General features: G+C 37.8%; 1 protein-coding gene across 3 annotated transcripts in view; it reads right to left on the bottom strand.

Moving 5' to 3' along the window:
* The window catches only part of EPS8 (epidermal growth factor receptor pathway substrate 8), a 172,304-nt gene that overhangs the window by 103,700 nt on the left and 49,324 nt on the right, over nt 1-19,280 (bottom strand). The window contains exons 1-2 of one of the 3 annotated variants that reach the window (XM_014540173.1): nt 4,140-4,228; nt 257-346 (exon numbers count right to left, since the gene is read on the bottom strand). The gene's annotated coding sequence lies outside the window, so the exon portion shown is untranslated. Of the gene's footprint in view, nt 1-256; nt 347-4,139; nt 4,229-19,280 lie in introns of those variants that run through there. The other 2 variants (XM_014540174.1, XM_014540175.1) reach the window with 2 other exon arrangements.

Raw genomic sequence — 19,280 nt, 5'->3', positions numbered from 1 at the left:
ATCAGTGGTTCTCAACCTTCTGGCCCTTTAAATACAGTTCCTCATGTTGTGACCCAACCATAAAATTAGTTTCTTTGCAACTTCATAACTGTAATGTTGCTACTGTTATGAATCGTAATGTAAATATCTGATATGCAGGATGGTCTTAGGCGACCCCTGTGAAAGGGTTGTTTGACTACCAAAGGGGTCGTGACCCACAGGTTGAGAACCGCTGTGTTAAACGGTTAAAATAAAAAACTGCAATATGGCACCTTACCTTGAAAAAGACATGAACTTTGCTTCTAGAATTGGCTGTCCAAAGGGCTGCAGCTGGTGAGTTATTGTGAAATGATGGGAGAAGAGTTACCTGAAATGGAAGGGAAAGTTATAAAATGAGATATGGTGGCTATAGCTTACAGTATGCAGTGAAGTAAGGTAGCTAGAAGATATCTGAGGTGTGTGCTTGTGTATCCTACGTGGCTTAGTGAAGTCACCTGCAATCGCTCAGATAAAATCACGCATAGCAAATGTAAGATTTATATTATACTCAAATTGTTCCCTAATATCAACAATATCTCATTTTCAAAGCAAGCATGATAGCAGAACTGACAGTACTATTCCAAAACTATGAACTTTTGAAAAACGTTCTGACTCAAAACTGTAGTCACTGTTACAAAGCAAATGTTACTCTTCAATTACCTATTCAGCCCAAAGCTTTTACCTAGAAAAAGTCATTCTTTCCTTGTCAGTCTTAAGCCACTAAACATCATCTAAGACCACTCTTTGTTTCTTCAGCTTTCACTGTGGGCAGTAGCTCTGATTCAGAGAACCACACCATACTTGTTTAGATCTCTAGTTGATTCTCTGTTCCTAAATGTCCATTTCAACAGAGCAGTGAAAAGTCTTACGGTCAATAACTCACTATCATGTCAGTCATTTTATTTATTCAGTCACCCAGTATTTACAATGAGCATCTACTGAATACAAGACGGCATGGGAGATACAAGATGAACCCACATCCAATAAGAGATAGAGACTTAACTCAGTGGATCATTTAAAGTCAGAAATGTTACATAGGAGGTGTAAAACATTGTAACACATGTAAAAATAACATTAACACAAGACAGAACAGGAAGTACCTGAAGAAAATGCAGAAAATACATAATAGATGACTTTTAATGTTGGAAGAGAGGGCCAGAAGAAATTTAATGGGGCGGCTGGTAGACCTGAAGGATGATGTAAATTGTGGATATGAGGCAGAAACTCCAATTGTGGTATAGGTAAAGAGAAAGATGGGAAGTGGGAGGTGTAAAGCATAAAAATCAAGAAGCTTAAGCCATAAAATGAGCTACGTGGCTACAAATGATAAGTTACATCTCAGATTTTGAGTTTTAAATGATGAGAAATGGGAACGCCAGTGACAGTTTTTATCCAGAAGAGTGCGACATCAGTTATGAATGGGCAGAAAGGAGACCAACTGGCTTTCACAAACCCAGGCTTTGAATAAATTGAGAGACTACATTCAAGTCTTTGGAAGGAGAGGGAAGAGCAGCAGGAGGGCTTTTTCCAACTACAATCCCAGGCTTTGTGTCCAAGATTGATATGCATGGGCTCTACTTAATGGATACTAACTGTGTTGCATGGTCCGGTAAATTGTATAAAACAGTGGAATAAAGAAAAATTACTTGCAAATGAGGGAAAAGTATTTTTTTTTAGAAACAATGAAGAAAAACAAAGAATGCAATACTAATAGTAATAAATAATATTGTCAGATTTTTAAATATGACTGTTAGAATTGCATAATTAGTAGAGCTAAATAATATGACCCTGAATTACATAAATATCTCCCATAACGCATTCTTAATATTCAAGAATGCTATAGAAATGTTCCTAAAAGCAAAGTCTTCTTGGACAAACGTTCGTGTGAGATCGATGGCAAGTTTAAGACACACACATAGCGATTCAGCTCAGATTTTACATTAGCAAGTACAGAGAGAAAATATTTCACAGATTGCCTTAAATTTTAAAAAATATATTAAGAATTAAAACTATCACAAGTTTATTCTAATCAAATTCCCAAATCTAGTTAATATATTCTATACACAAGATTCTGTATACAAATGCCACAACTTTGAACTAAAATAAAAAAGCATAATTTCTTCACATAGCTGAAAAGTCCGTTTTTAAGTGCTTACATATCAAATTAAACAATTAAAAATACATACACAGCCTGCTAGTGTGGTTCAGTGGTTGAGCGTCAACCTATGAACCAGGAGGTCACTGTTCAATTCCCAGTCAGGACACATGCCCAGGTTGTGGGCTCAAACCCCAGTAGGGGGCATGCAGGAGGCAGCCAATCAAATGATTCTCTCCCATCATTGATATTTCTATCTCTCCCTCTCCCTTCCTCTCTGAAATCAACAGAAATTTATTTTTTTTAAAAAACACATTCACAAACTTAAACTTAACTCTAAAATAAATTTTAAAAAATACTTGTTTAATTAAATTAGAACTATCCTGTAAGGTAAATAATCAAAAGCACATGATCACCTATTTTATCATTATCACCTACATAAAATTTTTATACAATTCAAATAAATTATTACTTACAAGACTAAAGTATAATGAGCTGATTTATGTTCCCCTTAAAACTCCAAGGAAATTCCCCTAAGGAAATCTCATACCTACCTTGATGAATTAATGACACAATTTCATTGAAAAATAAACTAAAAAGGAGATTTCTCTACATAACTTATTTCAGAATTATGTACATAAAAAATGAGTCTAAATGTCTTATCCTCTCTATAGTCATTTCCTCTTATGTGCAATTTACTTAACTGAAGAACTGTTTCCAAAGGTAGCTGTTGAAAAACAGAAACTTTTAAAGCACTCCAGGTACAATAGCCTCCTTTAGGTGAGAATAGGGTGGGCAAAGAACAAATATTTTATATACCATTCCCAGGGCACATAGGAAATTCATACTCAACTAACATCTGCCTTAACATTTGGCCTGTAAAGCTGGCCAAAGTTTTGTCACAGGGTAAAACGAAATCAGGCCATAAACATCTCAAGCCACCTCACCTACTGATGCTACCAAAGCTGCATTCAGTGCCATTAAAAATTTGTGTGCATTGATAATTCTCCTATGATGTAGGAAGTCTTAATAATAAACAGACACTTCAAAGGAAAATCAACATTTTCAAGACTATATTTCAAAAAGGATCAATACAGCCATAACCACGGCACTTGAACGCAAGAATGTATTACATTTCCCAACACCAAAACATGGATGTAACCAGTTATTTACTTTTGTTCTCTATCTAGAGAACAAAATATAATATTTATTTCTAAATACTAAAACTTAGCCTTGCACCCAATTCCTAGTAACTGAGCAATAACCAAAAGGCTCTTTCTGACTTAAATTAAATTAACAAATTGATAAGAACTACAAAAATATATTAACAATTACATATATTTGTCACTGAGGTCAAATTTTATATTTAAAACATCAAAAGTACAAAATTGGATTTTTTTAAAGAGTTGTTCTTTTAAAACTTCCATTAATTGACTATTTAAACGTTTACAAGTTCCATTAATATACAGGGGTTTTTTTAAAAAAAAAAAAAAACTTTAAATATTCACTACATTTCAGGCCCAAGAAAATGTTTACACAGAAATTTGGCAGTGTTAAGTCTGTGGAATCAAAGCCAATAACAACCTAAGAAGCTGAACTCGGTTAATAAGCAAATTTTCATAGTACAACTAACATTGTGTAAACAACCCAAAGCAGTTAATATTTATGGGATAATCACAGTCTTTTGCATATCATATTAATTTAAAAATAACTTTCTGAAAGTCTGTACTTTCCCAACTGTTAACAGTGAACAGATATCTTCTTAGCTATGTTGGGGATGAACTTATTCTCTTAAACACCCTGACCTAAGGGGAGGAAATCCTTTAAATCTCCATCTCCATAAGCAAGAAGCCAGGAGGCAGGACCCGATTTCACCAAATTCAGAATCCACTTGGAATTCCAAATGGGAATTTAAAAGATTATTAAAGAGCTTACAGAGACTGAAAGCTCTACAAATATCTCAATAATAATTATGCCTTTGAGAGCCCTCCTTAGCAAAGAAAATATTTCACAAACTCCAACTTACCTACCCACACAGTCCAGGCAAAACTCCGCTACGAAGTCCTCCAGGCAATACTGAGAGGGCATTTCTCTCACTTCACTCTTGGTGCCAAATGACCTTTGGCTTATCAACAGAGAGGGTGGAGCTGGATGCTTCAGTCTCAGCAATGTACCATACTGAACAAAGTTTCTCCTTTGGTTTCTCTAGGGAGTTAACTAAGACTTCCTCTTCTTGTTAAGTAAGTAAACACAGCCACTACTGCATTTCTAACTCTTCCCTAAGGTGGCAGATTAAAGCTTTAAATGATGCAAATAATGATGATTAACACTGATTGAGAACTTACTACGTGCTCTAAACTAACACTATACAGATAGACACTATTATTACTCCCATTTTAAAGAGGTGGAATCTGAGTACTAGAGATTAATCAGTAAGTTGTAGGAATTTTGGATATAGCAATTGGGCCAACTAAGCTAGTGAAGAAGACTTTCCACTATAAACAGAAAAGATGAAAAGGAGTGTAACAAATTTTAAAAATTAAATACATAGGGTACTTGCTGTAAAGAAAATTATAGAACAGGACAAAGTGGTAAGCACAAAAGCAAATACTGTCAACTGTGGCTGCCAGGAATGGTCACTGGGGTCTCTTTAGCGCTTACTGCTACTTGAAATTGGTAAGGAAATGCCTCTCTCAAGAAGAAATCAGAATGAAGTGCTCTCTCAAGAGAGCTAGATTTCTGGCCCTGCTTTTCTGAAGAAAATCAGGTAGCAGCCTGATGCTAAGCAGGGACAGAAGAGGTCTTGGGCAGGTATAAAGTTGGTACCGAGGTCTTCCATAAAACCAGAGCCATCTTCAAAGGGCTGTAATCGCAGTTAAAAATGGTGAGTGGAGCAGAACAATCCCACCCTTGTCTTAGAAAGACTTCAAGGGACCTTGTCCCTGAGAGTCTGGATGAGAGGGCAGGGGAAATGCTACATCCAGAAATTACAAGCCTACGCCTGTGACACAACAGTTTTGAGGTTTGAATCTTATTTGTACGAGAATCTCCAAGCTAAGAAATTAAATAAACTGGGTCCTGGGCTAGTGATATCCTTGGACTATTTGGAATAAACAAAACAGAAAACCATTATAAATAACACTCCATAAACAAGGCCACATGGGATTTCTACAAGCTAGAAAAGTAACCCAAACAAAACAAAAACAAAAAAACAATCCCCTTGAAGATGAGTTTATAATTTAGGAATTACAAAATATGTGAGGAAATGATTTACTGTGATTGAGCATTAATAGATATATCAAACAAAACTTAGCACTCAACTATTTTTTTAATATGAAGATGCAAAAATAAAAGCACATTAAAGAGATGGAGGAAGGAAAAAGCCTATAAAGAATAGAAAACTGGACAAGAAGAGATAAACCAAAGAACTTATATACTTAAATGCATAGCCCATGGACACGGGCAATAGGGTGGTAAAGACCTGGGGGGTGGGGCAGGTAGGGACTGGGAGAAGGGGAGTAAAGAGGGGGAAATGGAAGACATCCATAATACTATCAACAATAAAATCTATCTATATAAAAGGCTAATATACTAAGTGTCCTTCCCACCTTCCTAACGATCGCTATGATGCGCACTGACCACCAGGGGACAGATGCTCAATGCAGGAGCTGCCGTGATGAGCACAGAGAAACGGCACCTCAGACCTGGCGCCCAGAAAGCAACACACAGCTTCCCCCAAGTGGGACACGGGCCCCACCACCACCCTGGAGCAACAGCCCACCAAATCCCAGCCAAGACTGCTGAGACCCCATGGCCCAAACTGGCGCCCAGAAAGCAACACACAGCTTCCCCCAAGTGGGACACGGGCCCCACCACCACCCTGGAGCGACAGCCCACCAAATCCCAGCCGAGACTGCAGCCCATAGCCCAGCCCAGCCAGGAAATGGTCGCTGTGGGTGCTGGGTAATGACCTCACGTAGCAATGCCTGGCTTCCTCTCCCTAGCGACTAGCTAGCCTCCTTGGAGTTAATAGGAACACAAGTGGAAACATTTTACACTTTAACCAAACGTCTATGAAGTGTTTTCTGTGCCTCATCTCATTTGATCCTCACAGAAGTCCTGGAATAGGTAGATAGGAGACTTGGTGGAATCCTATTTTCTTTTCATTAGCCGGAAAACAGATATTTAGAAAGCTTAGAAACTTGACTCATCTGAAAAGAAGTAAGAAATGGTGGACCTTGAAAATGACCAGGTTTTGTCACTGCACAGAATATAGTCAAACACTGCTGCAGTTAAATATTTTACCCTTTGTTCTCCCTGTGTGATCTACAATAATAATCTGCTTCATGTTGATATTTACTGCTGGGTTTCTGACAACTACCTGAAAGAGAAGTTGGGGTGCTTCACTGGGCTGGAAAAAGTTTAGCTAAATCAGAAAGCAGGTCTAATTAAGCGAGTTTATTCTATATCTATAAAAGGCTAAGTGGACTTGCCCATGCGTGATACATATAAAGCTCTCGCTGGCGTTAATCGCACACATGTGTTTCCATCTGTCATTGTCGATAGTGAATTTGGTTGACACTTTTATTATAGAGAAAGGGCAAATAGTGATATTAAAATATTTTTTCTAATTAATTCCCTTTCAGTGTGCACAAATTCATGCACCAGGCCATTAGTGTGTGTATATATACACTGTGTGTGTGTGTGTGTGTATATATGTATATATATATAGAGAGAGAGAGAGAGAATAGAAAACTGAATAAATAGGTAGGTTTTAAAAAACCAAGCAGGATTTATATAATTACAGATATGCACACTGCTCTGAAATGACCACCCAGAGTTTTCATCAGGTTTCTGTAACTTAAAAAGGGAACAGTGTCACTGTAGATAGAAATTTAAAATCTTTTTAGAAAAACAATAATCAATGCCAGAACTCAGTTATCTGTCAGAACCTACTCCACACCAACTTTTCTCTACCATCTTTCAAGCTCCTGACCAGTATGTCCTCCAACTCCCCATTCCAGGAAATTCTGACCCATCCCCAGGCCATTCTGAACCATTTCCAGCACTCTTGCAAAAAGGTGAAGTGGAAACAGTGTTGTACCATAAGATACCATTTTCAGGACTGAAAGGTTTATTCACCAGTTGCTACAGTGCTACCAGCATACAGCCCTCAGCCATCAGCTTTCTTGAGAATGTCCTTGGCTAAAGAGTCTGCTCACAAAAGCTCATGCGCCCTTCCCAAGGCAGCCCACATCCAAAGATGGGTTTGATACCGTTGTAATTAACCTAGTTATTAATAACAAGAAAGGAGCAAAGGAAAGGCCAGATATTATAGACATGTCATTTGGGCAGCTTTACCAGGAACTACAGCTTTACACCTCCCAGGAAGCCACAGTCTATTCTCCGCAAATCGCTGAGGGAAGGGACTGGACAGGGAGAATAGACACATGCCCACTAAAGTTGGGGTGATGTTGGGAAGGTGCTTGCTGTCAGTCACACCTGGGAACAGGTCATTGGCCAGAATTGGCATGCCACTGCAAGGGGGCAAAATTTGGGGTACTTAATTCCCTGAACAAAGAAATTCACTCTCTTGTGCTCTTGTGCTTTGGGGACCCTTGGGACTGTGGTTGCTTGGGGCGTGCTTCCCTGCATTCACCCACATGGCCCATGGCCATATGGACCCTCACACAATGGACTAATGGACTGTAACTGGCCTGATGCTGAACTGGACCCGGCTGCAACATGGAAAAGAAACTCTGGACACTGGCTTTTTTTTAGCTTTACTGAAACCCCAGCTGCACTTCTATGACTGGATGGGACTTTGGAAACCCAGGGATGTAATTCCATGCAAATAAAAATCACTCATCCTCCCATGCTAGTCTCAGAAAATTATTTTTCTCGAGATATCATAAGGACCCCACCCCCAGCACTTGGAAGAGGATACCCCAATTTCGCCAATAACAGACTGACATGGGGAATGTAAAGACTTGGACCCTCTCCTCAGCTAGAGACAATGGTGAAGAGCCAGTCCCGCTTCAGAGCTCCCCCGGGAGTCAGATCCCCACTGAGACTGCCTGGCAGCCTAACTTCCTCTCTGCCCATTCTGGTTTCTTCCTTCCCTTCTTTCCACAGGGGTTGATCCTAAGAGAACCTTCCAACATACTTCCTGCACACTAATTTCCACCTCAGAGTCTGTATCCCAGGGAACCCAGACTGCCTGCAACAGAAGGACATCAGGAAAAAAGGGCAGGATGTGGGGCAGCATTATCAAGGGAGTGAGAAGAGAAAAATAATAAACTTTTGGAACCAATGTAGAGAACAATATAAAGTACTAATACAAGGGAAAGCCTTTTTCAAAATAAAAAATATAATCACAAAATTCCAACCCGACATTTCAATGTATCCTTGAACTGAAAGGACTATTAAAGTGTATCCCAACTCCAACCCCTGTCATTTTGAAGATAATATCTCTTAGGACAATGGGTCTGCTAACTGTCAGAAATGTTACTGTTTAGAAATAGACCCATTTATTCTTCTAAGACGTCATTTTCCTAATAAGTTAACAAGTATATTTAATACCCTACTGTTAAAATAACAGAATTCTGATACACTTTTTGGCTCCAAATCAATGGTAAAGATGTTAGTGATCCTATATAATAAAAGCCCAGTGACGGAATGGCGGAATGACCAGAACGACCAGTCAACCAGTTGCTATGATGTGCACTGACCACCAGGGGGCAGACACTCAACACAGGAGCTGCCCCCTGGTAGTCAGTGCACTCCCACGGTGGGAGCACCACTCAGCTGACAGGGATAAGCAGCACTCCCACAGCGGGAGCAGCTACTCAGAGGGCAGACCCATGGCTGCTCAGCTGACTGGGATGAGCAGTGCTCCCACAACTAGGCGATCCCTAAAGGCCATGCCCCCCCACCAGTGCACAAATCCCGTGCACCAGACCTCTAGTCTATATATATAAAAGCCTAATATGCAAACTGTCCTCATGGGAGTTAGACTGGGAGACCAGGAGTTTGATCGCTCGCTATTACATGTGCTGACCACGAGGGGGTGGCGCGGAACGAAGGAAGGCCCCAGCCGGCAGCTGGCAGCCAGGGAAGGGAGGCCCTGGCTGGCAGCCGGAAGGCCCCGATCGGCCAAGTCTAGGGACCTTACCCAGGCCTCTAGTAGTTTCATAAAAGGCTAATCTGGTACATGCTGATATATGACTAATCATTATGCAGAATACTCACAAAAAGCTGCAATGACTAACACCTTAATCATTCATATGCATACTCAGGACACCAGTGATATGGCACAATCTAAGCAATGCTCATGGGGTATTTATTCCCTCACCCTTCTAAGACAGGGCAATTAACAGAACTAACCATAAACGTTATATGTTTGGAACATTATAGATTTGATTACCACACATTTTTCCATTAATCACTGAAGGAAGTTAGAAACAGCACACATGCACACACACACATCTCTATGAGTAACCTTGCTCTACATTCCACACTTTGTAACCACAAATATGCTGGCAGATAGGACAGGCTGTAGCTAAACCTATCAACTAAGATCACTGGATCCAAAATGACATGAAGTCATTCACATAAATCGTTAGGACAGCCAAGAATAATGGATCAGCAATGTCACAATCCATTCATCTTGGAAATATAGCAGAACTTGACTCTCAGTTCCTGTACACTTCAAACTCAGTTCCTCATTTATGTATCGTTCCTTCCTCTCCTAAGATTCACTATCTGCTTTCTCTTCTCTAAACCAACCCTTCTTATCTTTCTAACTTTAAAACCTTTTTTTTAAATAGGAATAAGAAATTAATGAGCTACTAACAAGACAAAATCCAAACGAGGTTTCTAGAAGAAACTATGAACTACATATGACCAAATCTCAATTACATATAAGCTAAGCTAGCTAAATTTGTTTGGGTAGAATGACCAACCAAATGTTTTAACAACTTATCTGGAGAAGGAATAGGAGATGCAATATTAATTCCTATTTTGGGAGAATCATGTCTAACTACTAATATATTATAGGCATACAAAAGGGCAAAGATGCATGGTATGTGAATGAGAGGAAGAACTAATTGGTTAATATAAAAAAAGATTAAGTGAGTCACTTTGGGTTTGAGCTATTGTTTGGTCATAGAAACTGGATTAAAGACAGAAAACAAAAAATATACAAATGGGCACTGCTTGGGGAGAATAAATAAAAACATCAGGACCAACATTATTCATTCTTCCCACAGAGTGGGAGAGTGAGATCATAATTAAATCTTCATGTCTACAACTGGCTTGAGTCTTTTATAAGTTAGGGAAATACTAATTTCACAAAGATGAACTGCAAAATGGTGTAACAGGGTATAAAAGTGAACAAAATGGTAATGTGATTTTGCCTTAAATTGACAACGTTTAGGCCTATACTAACAGAAACACCAAACAAATACATGTGATTATAGATTTTAAGTATCATTTTCAACCTAGGAATCACTGTATCGTTACAATATATCACAATCTTATTTGGCAATGTAAATCAAAAAGTCAAAAAAAATTTGAAGAAAATGGTAGAAGAAAGAGAAAAGAGTGATTTCTCATTTCTATTCATGTAAAGTGTAAAGACCTCAGCACTAGGAAACCCAAGGCTTGTTTTCACGCACCAAGTCTGCCACTTAATAGCTCTGTAACCTTGAGCAAGTAACCTAACCTCCCTCAGCCTCCATTTCCTCACCTGTAAAATGAGATCAATAAGACAAATTTATAAGATTTCATTCAGATCTAATACTCTAGAAGACCTCCTAATTCAAATTTAAAAAGAGAAAAACTACTTAATTAGATTTTGGCTAAAACATAGTAAATGTCAGTTTTACTCTTTTCAACATACAATGATAAATTTCCAGCAAAGTTAAATTACCAAATAGACAACCTAATGATAAATGAAGAGAAATTATTCGTTGCTAGAAGGACATCTGTAAATTCACCTCACAAATTATCAAACAACCCTTTGACAGAACCTCCAATTTCTACTGAAATTTTCCCATTTAAATACAGACTCTGCTGAAACACAATAGATACAAAGAATTTCTTAGAGACATTGAAAATGGAAGCTTTTGGCATATACTACCAACATTTTCCATCACTAAGATTTCACCTTTCACCTAACTCAAGATAGTGCTAGCACACGGCATAACTGGTTTGCTGAATGCATATCAAAAGAACTGACAAGATGTTCTTTATAAAACAGCATTTTTTTAACATAACATCATCCCCAAAAGCTGTGTTATCCATAGAAAGGTTAAGCTCCTAAAAAAAAAAAAAAAAAGGACTGGACTATTTTCGCTTATTAAAAGCATGGGTACTTCTAGGCTCTTAGTGCCATTTGGAAAGAAAACGGCATTTCATATAAGAGTACCAAAGCTTCCCAGAGCATTTTTACCTTAACTCTGTAATACAGTCAGGAAATATCACATTAGACAGATAATGAGACTTAACCTCCCTAAATATAATCATGCGCTGTGGCACTAGGAAGGAAGGGAGGAAGGAAGAAAGGGAGGGGAACAATCAGCAATAGAGAAAATGAATTGTGAATGTTGATAAGGTACTATCTTACCCAAAAATCAGCAGAAATGCCCAAGTTTAATTTCAAAGCCTGACTCTACTAGAAGACTCATTATATATTACCTTAACAAGCTAATACTGAGCAAGCAGCTCTGAACAATTAAATCAGAATGAAAGGCCTGTTTTCAGAGTAGCAGTCTAGAAAAAACTGTGTAAATAATTGTTAGAATGATACAGCTTATGTCATCACTTAAAAATAAAACCTGCAATTAAATTTGCACATCAAATGATCCTTGAAGCTTGCATGTTACCAATAAATATGTATGGTGAGGTGGCTAAGCCAGACAAGCTGTGTCAATGAAATTGAGAACTATGGTCACATAACTGAAGCCATTATGGCAACACTTCGACATGATCTGAGCTGAACGCCACAGAGATGCACTGACATTAACTGCCAGAGGATGTATCCGTTTTAAAAGTGACTTACCATCTTTGAATCTCACTGAATCCCAGGCAGCAGAATTTAGATAGGTTTTAAAAGTGACTTACCATCTTTGAATCTCACTGAACTAGCGCCTGCCCAGGCAGCAGAATTTAGATATGGCCTTTGGCTGAAAAGTGTTAATATAATGAAGGTTTGCCCTGGCTTAGGCAAAATATTAAATAACATCTTTCAAGTGTATTTTCAGTCAATAAAATGTTAATTCTCCAAACCAATTCTTAACCTTTCAGTTTGCAGTTTCAAGACCTTTTAATGATAATCCTAACAATAGTATCTAATTTTTCAGTATTCCTGACATGGAGCTTTGGGAAATAGATTCAATAACCCTATGTCAAGAGGTGGCAAGTTGTGGTCAACAAAGCCATGGATTTGAAACCAAAAAACTTAAATTTTTTCCTTGGCTCTACAATTTAGAATTACATGACCTTAAACAATTTATTCATATAGGCCATAAACATAGTTATAAAGAACTCAAGTGCAATGCAAGACAGGTTCAAATACTGGCGTATCTAATTTTTCAGTATTCCTGACATGGAGCTTTGGAAAATAGATTCAATAACCCTACGTCAAGGGGTGGCAAGTTGTGGTCAAAAAAGCCATGGATTTGAAACCGAAAACCTTACTTATTTTCCCTTGGCTCTACAATTTAGAATTACATGACCTTAAACAAATCATTCATGTAGGCCATAAACATAGTTATAAAGAACTCAGGTGCAATGGAAGACAGGTTCACATACTAGAGCTATTACTGACAGATGTATGACTCTGGCCAAGTTACTTCACTAAGTGTTTTGCTTATCTGTGAAATGAAAATAATAGTATCTTCCTCATAGAGACTGAATAAAATAATGCATGTAAAGAGCATAGCATAGCACCTTATTGATGTTAAGTAATAAATGTTAAAAAACATCACTACTCCTCTGAGTTTTCTGTACCTTTTAAGAAATCTGTCTCAGAAAACAAGATGCTGTACCTTAGAATAAGTTTCTGTGCTTCACATAGTATTTTCAGGTCTTTGATAACTTAAGGAAACTGAGTCTTCTCAATATTAAAAGAGCTAAGTTCTGTTCACAACTATATAGCCTTCCATATCTGCTTTAACTTAGGTTAAGTAATTAAGCCTTGTTTCATAATGATCTGTGATTCTATTTGGTCAAGTGTCCAAACCTTTTTATATTTTTGGAAAATTTTCTAACATCAAATTCCAAATAAAATGTTTCAACTCAAACTAATTTTGAGGTTTCCCAGAGGGACCCTGGAAAATCTCTTTCACCTTATAAATGAAAGATGTTAAAATAATTAGATGCATTTGGTATGTTAAATTACATGGGAAGCACTTTCAAATAAATAGTGATGATAACCCCTATAGATTGTATATGTATGGCTATACCATATTAATTTAGGTATTCTAGCCCTAGCTGGTTTGGCTGAGTGGATAGAGTATTGGCGTTTTGGAAAATTTTCTAACATCAAATTCCAAATAAAATCTGTTTCACCTCAAACTAATTTTGAGGTTTCCCACAGGGACCCTGGAAAATCTCTTTCACCTTATAAATTAAAGATGTTAAAATAATTAGATGTATTTGGTATGTTAAATTACATGTGAAGCACTTTCAAATAAATAGTGATGATAATCCTTATAGATTGTATGTGTATGGCTATATCATATTAATTTAGGTATTCTAGCCCTAGCTTCTCTCTCTCTCTCTCTCTCTCTCTCCTCCTTTCTCTCTAAAATCAATAAAATATATATTTTTTTAATTTAAGTATTCTAGGATATATGAAGTTCATAGATACCTGTCAATATCCTTATTGTCCAATTATTATCTTAAATTCTCAATGATTCTCTCTCATCATTGATGTTTCTCTCTCTCTCTCTCCCTCTCCCTTTCTCTCTAAAATCAATAGAATATATATTTTTTAAATTTAAGTATTCTAGGATATATGAAGTTCATAGATATCTGTCAATACCCTTGTTGTCCAATTATCTTAAATTGTTGTATGCCACAGAAATAACTAAACCCCCTTATCAAATGAACTCTCATCAGAACTTTAACCATGACTACTTTTAAGTCATTTGTCATCACAGTTACTGATTTACTGATTCTTCCTTGAAAGTATTGACAATCAGCCACTGTGAGAAAGCTCCATGATGGCATCACCTCTATAACTTTGAGACCACGCCACTGGACTAAGAATTCCAGAACTAATAAAGAAGCGGATGGACTCATAAAACTGCTAATCAAAAATTGAGCAGCACAAGAATTAATTACATAGAACTGATGTGGATAATTATAATGTTTATGACTTTTGTTTGAAGCATTACTGGTTCTTTAATGTTTTGTTTTCCAAATTTGAGAAAATCTTTTTCTCTTCTCTTAAGCCACCTATAAGTTATAGCAATTTGATAAATTATCTATAATAATAAAAGGGTAATATGCTAATTAGACCAGACGTCTTCCAGACGTCATTTCAGACGTCCTTCCTGACAAAGCTGGGGCCGGAGGGAAGCCAGTCCGGGTCCTGGGTCCTGCGGGTGGCCCTAGGGAAGCCAGCCCAGGTCTCAGGTGCCTGTGGGTAGCCCAAGGGAAGCCAGCCCGGGTCCTAGGTCCTGGGTGCCAGAGGTAAGCTGGCACCGGCAGCTGGAGGAAGGAAGGCCTACTCTTGTATGAATTTTCGTGCATTGGGCCTCTAGTACCTTTATAAACAGAACTGAAGCATTTATCTTTTTTTCCTAGCTGATCCCTCCAAAATTCATAAACTCTTAGTGAGTATTCTTATTTTCATGGCAATAGAGTTATCTGAATAAGTTCAATAAGAATCTGTTCTTTTAATAGAACACAATTATAAACATTAGTTATATTATCAAGGCTTTGACTAGACTATCATATTTGAGAATGACATGCACAGAATCAGACATGACCATACATTTTTAAGAAACTAAGGGTGACTTTAAGGAGCTAATGCATATAAAGCCCCCATTAGGATAACACCAGCCCATGAATCCATGCCCATAAATCAGAATAAGCCAGCATATTTTATACCTACCTCCTAGATCTCTAAACCTGTTTCTACTCACTTATGGGGACTGTCAGTAATTATAACAGCAACATACTTTATCTCATAGCACTAAATGTGCATTGCCTGAAGTCACTCCCAGAGAGTATATGTGCATGCACACACTGTATAGTTTACACAACAGCTCCACTTGCTGTGCTTCTTCGTTCTCATACTTTTGTTACCCTGTCACAAATTAGACAATAGGTCACACCAATGACTCTTAGTCATGTGGTGACTCACCCACTACCCAGTACCAACCTTGGATATCAGACTGGACATCAGACTTGTAGACACCTCATTCATTACAACAGTCTGACCTTGGACATTAGACTTATAGAATCTCATTACAGCAGCCAAGCCCAGCCTTGATTCGTCATTAAAGAACAGAGTGATGAATGTAGAAAAAAATATATGAATAAAGAAAAAATATGACTGTTTTAAATCCATGAGCTCTGCCCCCGGCCGGGTGTCTCAGTTGGTTGGAGCGTCCCCAGTACACCAAGAAGTTCTGGGTTTGTTTCCCAGTTGGAGCACGTAGGGAGGCAACTGATTGATGGCTCCCTTTCACAGTGGTGTTTCTCTCTCTCTCCCCCTTCTTCTCTAAAATCAATAAAAACATATCCCTGGGTAAGGATAAAAAAATTCATAAACTCTGTCAATAAACAAGTATTTATTATAAATTTATTGTGTCTTACGCATTTATTGAAATTTGTCTCATTTAGCATACATGAGTGTGCTAATTGGTTCATATATAAAACACAGAAATTGCCCCTAAAGTTAATCTGGATTATAGATATACAGGGTGTCTTCAAAAATGGATACACACTTTGAATAATTATTAATTCCAATAGGTTAAATCTGAAAAGAAAGAAACATCAATTGGGCCATCAGCTAAATACTGTGTATGCATATTTTGGGTATTCCCTATAGATACACAGACCATAAGGTGGTGAAGGCCTGGAATGGGGCAGGAACTAGGTGGAAGAGCAATGGGGGGGAGTGGGGAGGACAACTGTAATACTCTCAACAATAAAGATTTAAAATACAAGAATAGAATGAATAAATAAAAATATAAAACAAAGCAATCTGTTGCTAAGACAAAAAAAAAAAAAGATCACAAGCAAAAAAACAGCAAGAAACAGGAGGGATGATTATTATCAAGGACCACAGAGTGATGGAATTTGGAAAGGGGACTGAGAATTTCGTAATCATCTGTGGATTAAAAAATCCAGTCTCTGATTGGCATGGAAGGAAGGGAGGGAGGGAGGGAGGGAGGGAGGAATCAACTGGAGAAGGCAGCACTGGCTCAGTAGAATTTAAATACTGCATGTGCCAAAGTCCAAGTAAAAGAACTAGAACAAAAGTTCTACAGTGATACATGCCAGGCTGGTTTGTGAAAAACAGTCAAGAGAGTAGTGCCAGGTTTGTCGAAAGCCTGGATGGCTACAGAGTGACAGCAAAGACTAAACAAACAGTGATACATGCCAGGCTGGTTTGTGAAAAACAGTCGAGAGTAGTGCCAGGTTTGTCCAAAGCCTGGATGGCTACAGAGTGACAGCAAAGAGTAAACAGATATACGTACATACATATACACACACATCCCTACATATACACGCAATGCTTTCTTCCTGGAGACATGAGTGATGCAGTGGGCATTCCTCAAAATAGTGAGATGGCAATAAGGTTTTGAAGTGTCATTCTGTAGCTTTATCTTTTTTTAATTTAATGTATGTTATCCTGAGCTCCCTTTGCCTCCTGAAAGAATAACATAAAGATTACTGAGTGCCTACAATGTAGTGTGTACTTATTAGGTATAAATGAAATCACAGTCATCCTAAAAGCAGAAATAACTATTACAATTTTATTAATAATGCAGAAGTAAAAAAGAAAGAAAAATCTCTTTAATTTAGACTAATTAAATGGAAAACCATCTTGACTATGAGTTGTGAGTTAGAAAAGACACTAAACTAATTTAAACTAATATGACTCCTTAGTTTTAAATTATTAAATAGATAACAAGGACTGTAATTCAGTAAGTGGTATTTTTTCAGGGTTTGAAATTCACTAGCTCTTTCAATTCATCATTCTACTTGCGAAATATGATTATTTTGTTTGGTTAAACGGAGTTATACACTAGTAACCACTGTTCTAAATTGCTCAAGCAGCCTGTAGCATCTGGGGTTCTATTTTCCTACCTGATTTAATTTCTAAACATCTAGGAAGGACTTTATACAGCTGGGTTTGCAATAGGAGCATTAACCCCCAAGTAGGAAACTGTCATTCTATCCAGTTTGACCACTTGGCATATAGTACATATCTCCAAATCAACAACTCATTTTATTGCCCCAGATTCATTGTCTTGCTTGTGTTCATCCCTCCTCATTCTTCAGTTATATTTTAAACCTAACTGAAACACCTTAACATTTCTTTTAATGTTTTCTATACCTAGAAGTTTAACTTTTAAGACAGCTGACACACCGCCACAGCTTATGTAAATATAGTAAGGCAAAGTACTTGAAATGTTGACTTATTAAAATCAAGAATGGATAAGTCTAATTTCCCTTATTAAGGTGCTTTTGTTCATTGTCTTCTGCCTCTCCCATATTGCTCAACAAATGATGAAAAACTTACAGCTGCAGTATAGGATAATAATCCCCCACCAGTTCTGATTGCAACAAAGTTTTAAAGCTATGTGAAATGAGTAAGCTCATGCTAGTTAGCATTGAAAGGAAATAATCAACAGATTAAAAGCATGGATACAGCTAATTCTACTAAATCACTAGCTTGCATTCTAACTACTTGCTTTTTAGTGAAATTTAACTGGATGGAAAAATTAACCCAAAGTGTAGGCAACGGGTAGTAAGAAAACACAGGTGACCTAACCAGGAAGAATCATGCCAACCATAAAACTAAGCAGACTATTCATCACCATGGTAATAACTCTAAAAACGGACACAGAAGCCAATTCATAGATTCCATTTTCAAACCAAGGAGTGATTTGGGGGGTTGTGTATGTATGTAATTTATACAGTGTCCTCTGCCAAACTAAGAACAGTCCAAGAGATGAAACTAAGGCCCTTTTAATAATATTGATCCCTAATGTGATGGAAAGGTAATCTGTTCCTCAGGATGTTACAAAAACAAAGCAACAATAATCAGGAACATCTTCTGGGTGCTGAGTCATTAATTCAAATTGAAAGGTCAGGCATTACTCCTAACACAACTACATCTACTTGGGAAAGTCACATACCTTTTGCATGAAAATACAAGTCCAATATTTATGCTTGTGATTACTTTGAATATAAAAGAACAATACATGTCCAAGGTTAAAAATAAGCTTAAATTAAATGATCATTTCAGAGATACTATTTTCAGAAATATTTGAAGCACAATATATTTTGATATCAAGCTTTGGTAGCAAAATATTTGAGCCAATAAAAATGTGCTAAACAACACTTTTAAGGAATAAAAGGACAAGCCACAGACTGGAATATTTACAAATCATATTTCTCTTAACATTTCTTTCAAGGCAAGTGTACAGGTGACAAATTCCAAGTTGTGGTGTTTTATCTGAGAAAGTATTTCTCCTTTAGTTTTGAAGGATAATTATGCTAGATACAGAATTTTAGGTTGGTGGTTTTGGTTTTGAGTTTATCAGACTTTAAATATTTCACTCTGAAATCTTTTCTTGTTCATATGGTTTCTGAAGAGAAAAAGAACATAATTCTTCTATAGGTAAGGTGTGCCAGGCGCTGTTAACCAGGCACTATCCTATCTAATAAAACAGTAATATGCAAATTAGCTGTCACTCTGCAACAAAGATGGCGGCGCCCATAGAGGCTGGGCAGGACGCTGGCGGCATCACCCTGGCAACATGAGCCCAGCAGGCAAGCGGGGCCGTAGGCAGCACCCATCAGGGCCTGCTGGGCGTGGCGGCAGCGACCTGCAGACAGCACCCAGCAGGGCCTACTGGGTGGTGGCCGCCTGTGAGCAGACAAGCGGGGTGCAGGCAGCATCCAGCAGGGCCTG

The sequence above is a fragment of the Myotis brandtii genome, unplaced genomic scaffold (assembly GCF_000412655.1).
Source record: "Myotis brandtii unplaced genomic scaffold, ASM41265v1 scaffold237, whole genome shotgun sequence".
Classification (NCBI taxonomy): domain Eukaryota; kingdom Metazoa; phylum Chordata; class Mammalia; order Chiroptera; family Vespertilionidae; genus Myotis; species Myotis brandtii.
Note: the sequence above shows the minus strand (reverse complement) of the source record. Positions and strands in the feature narration are given on the sequence as shown.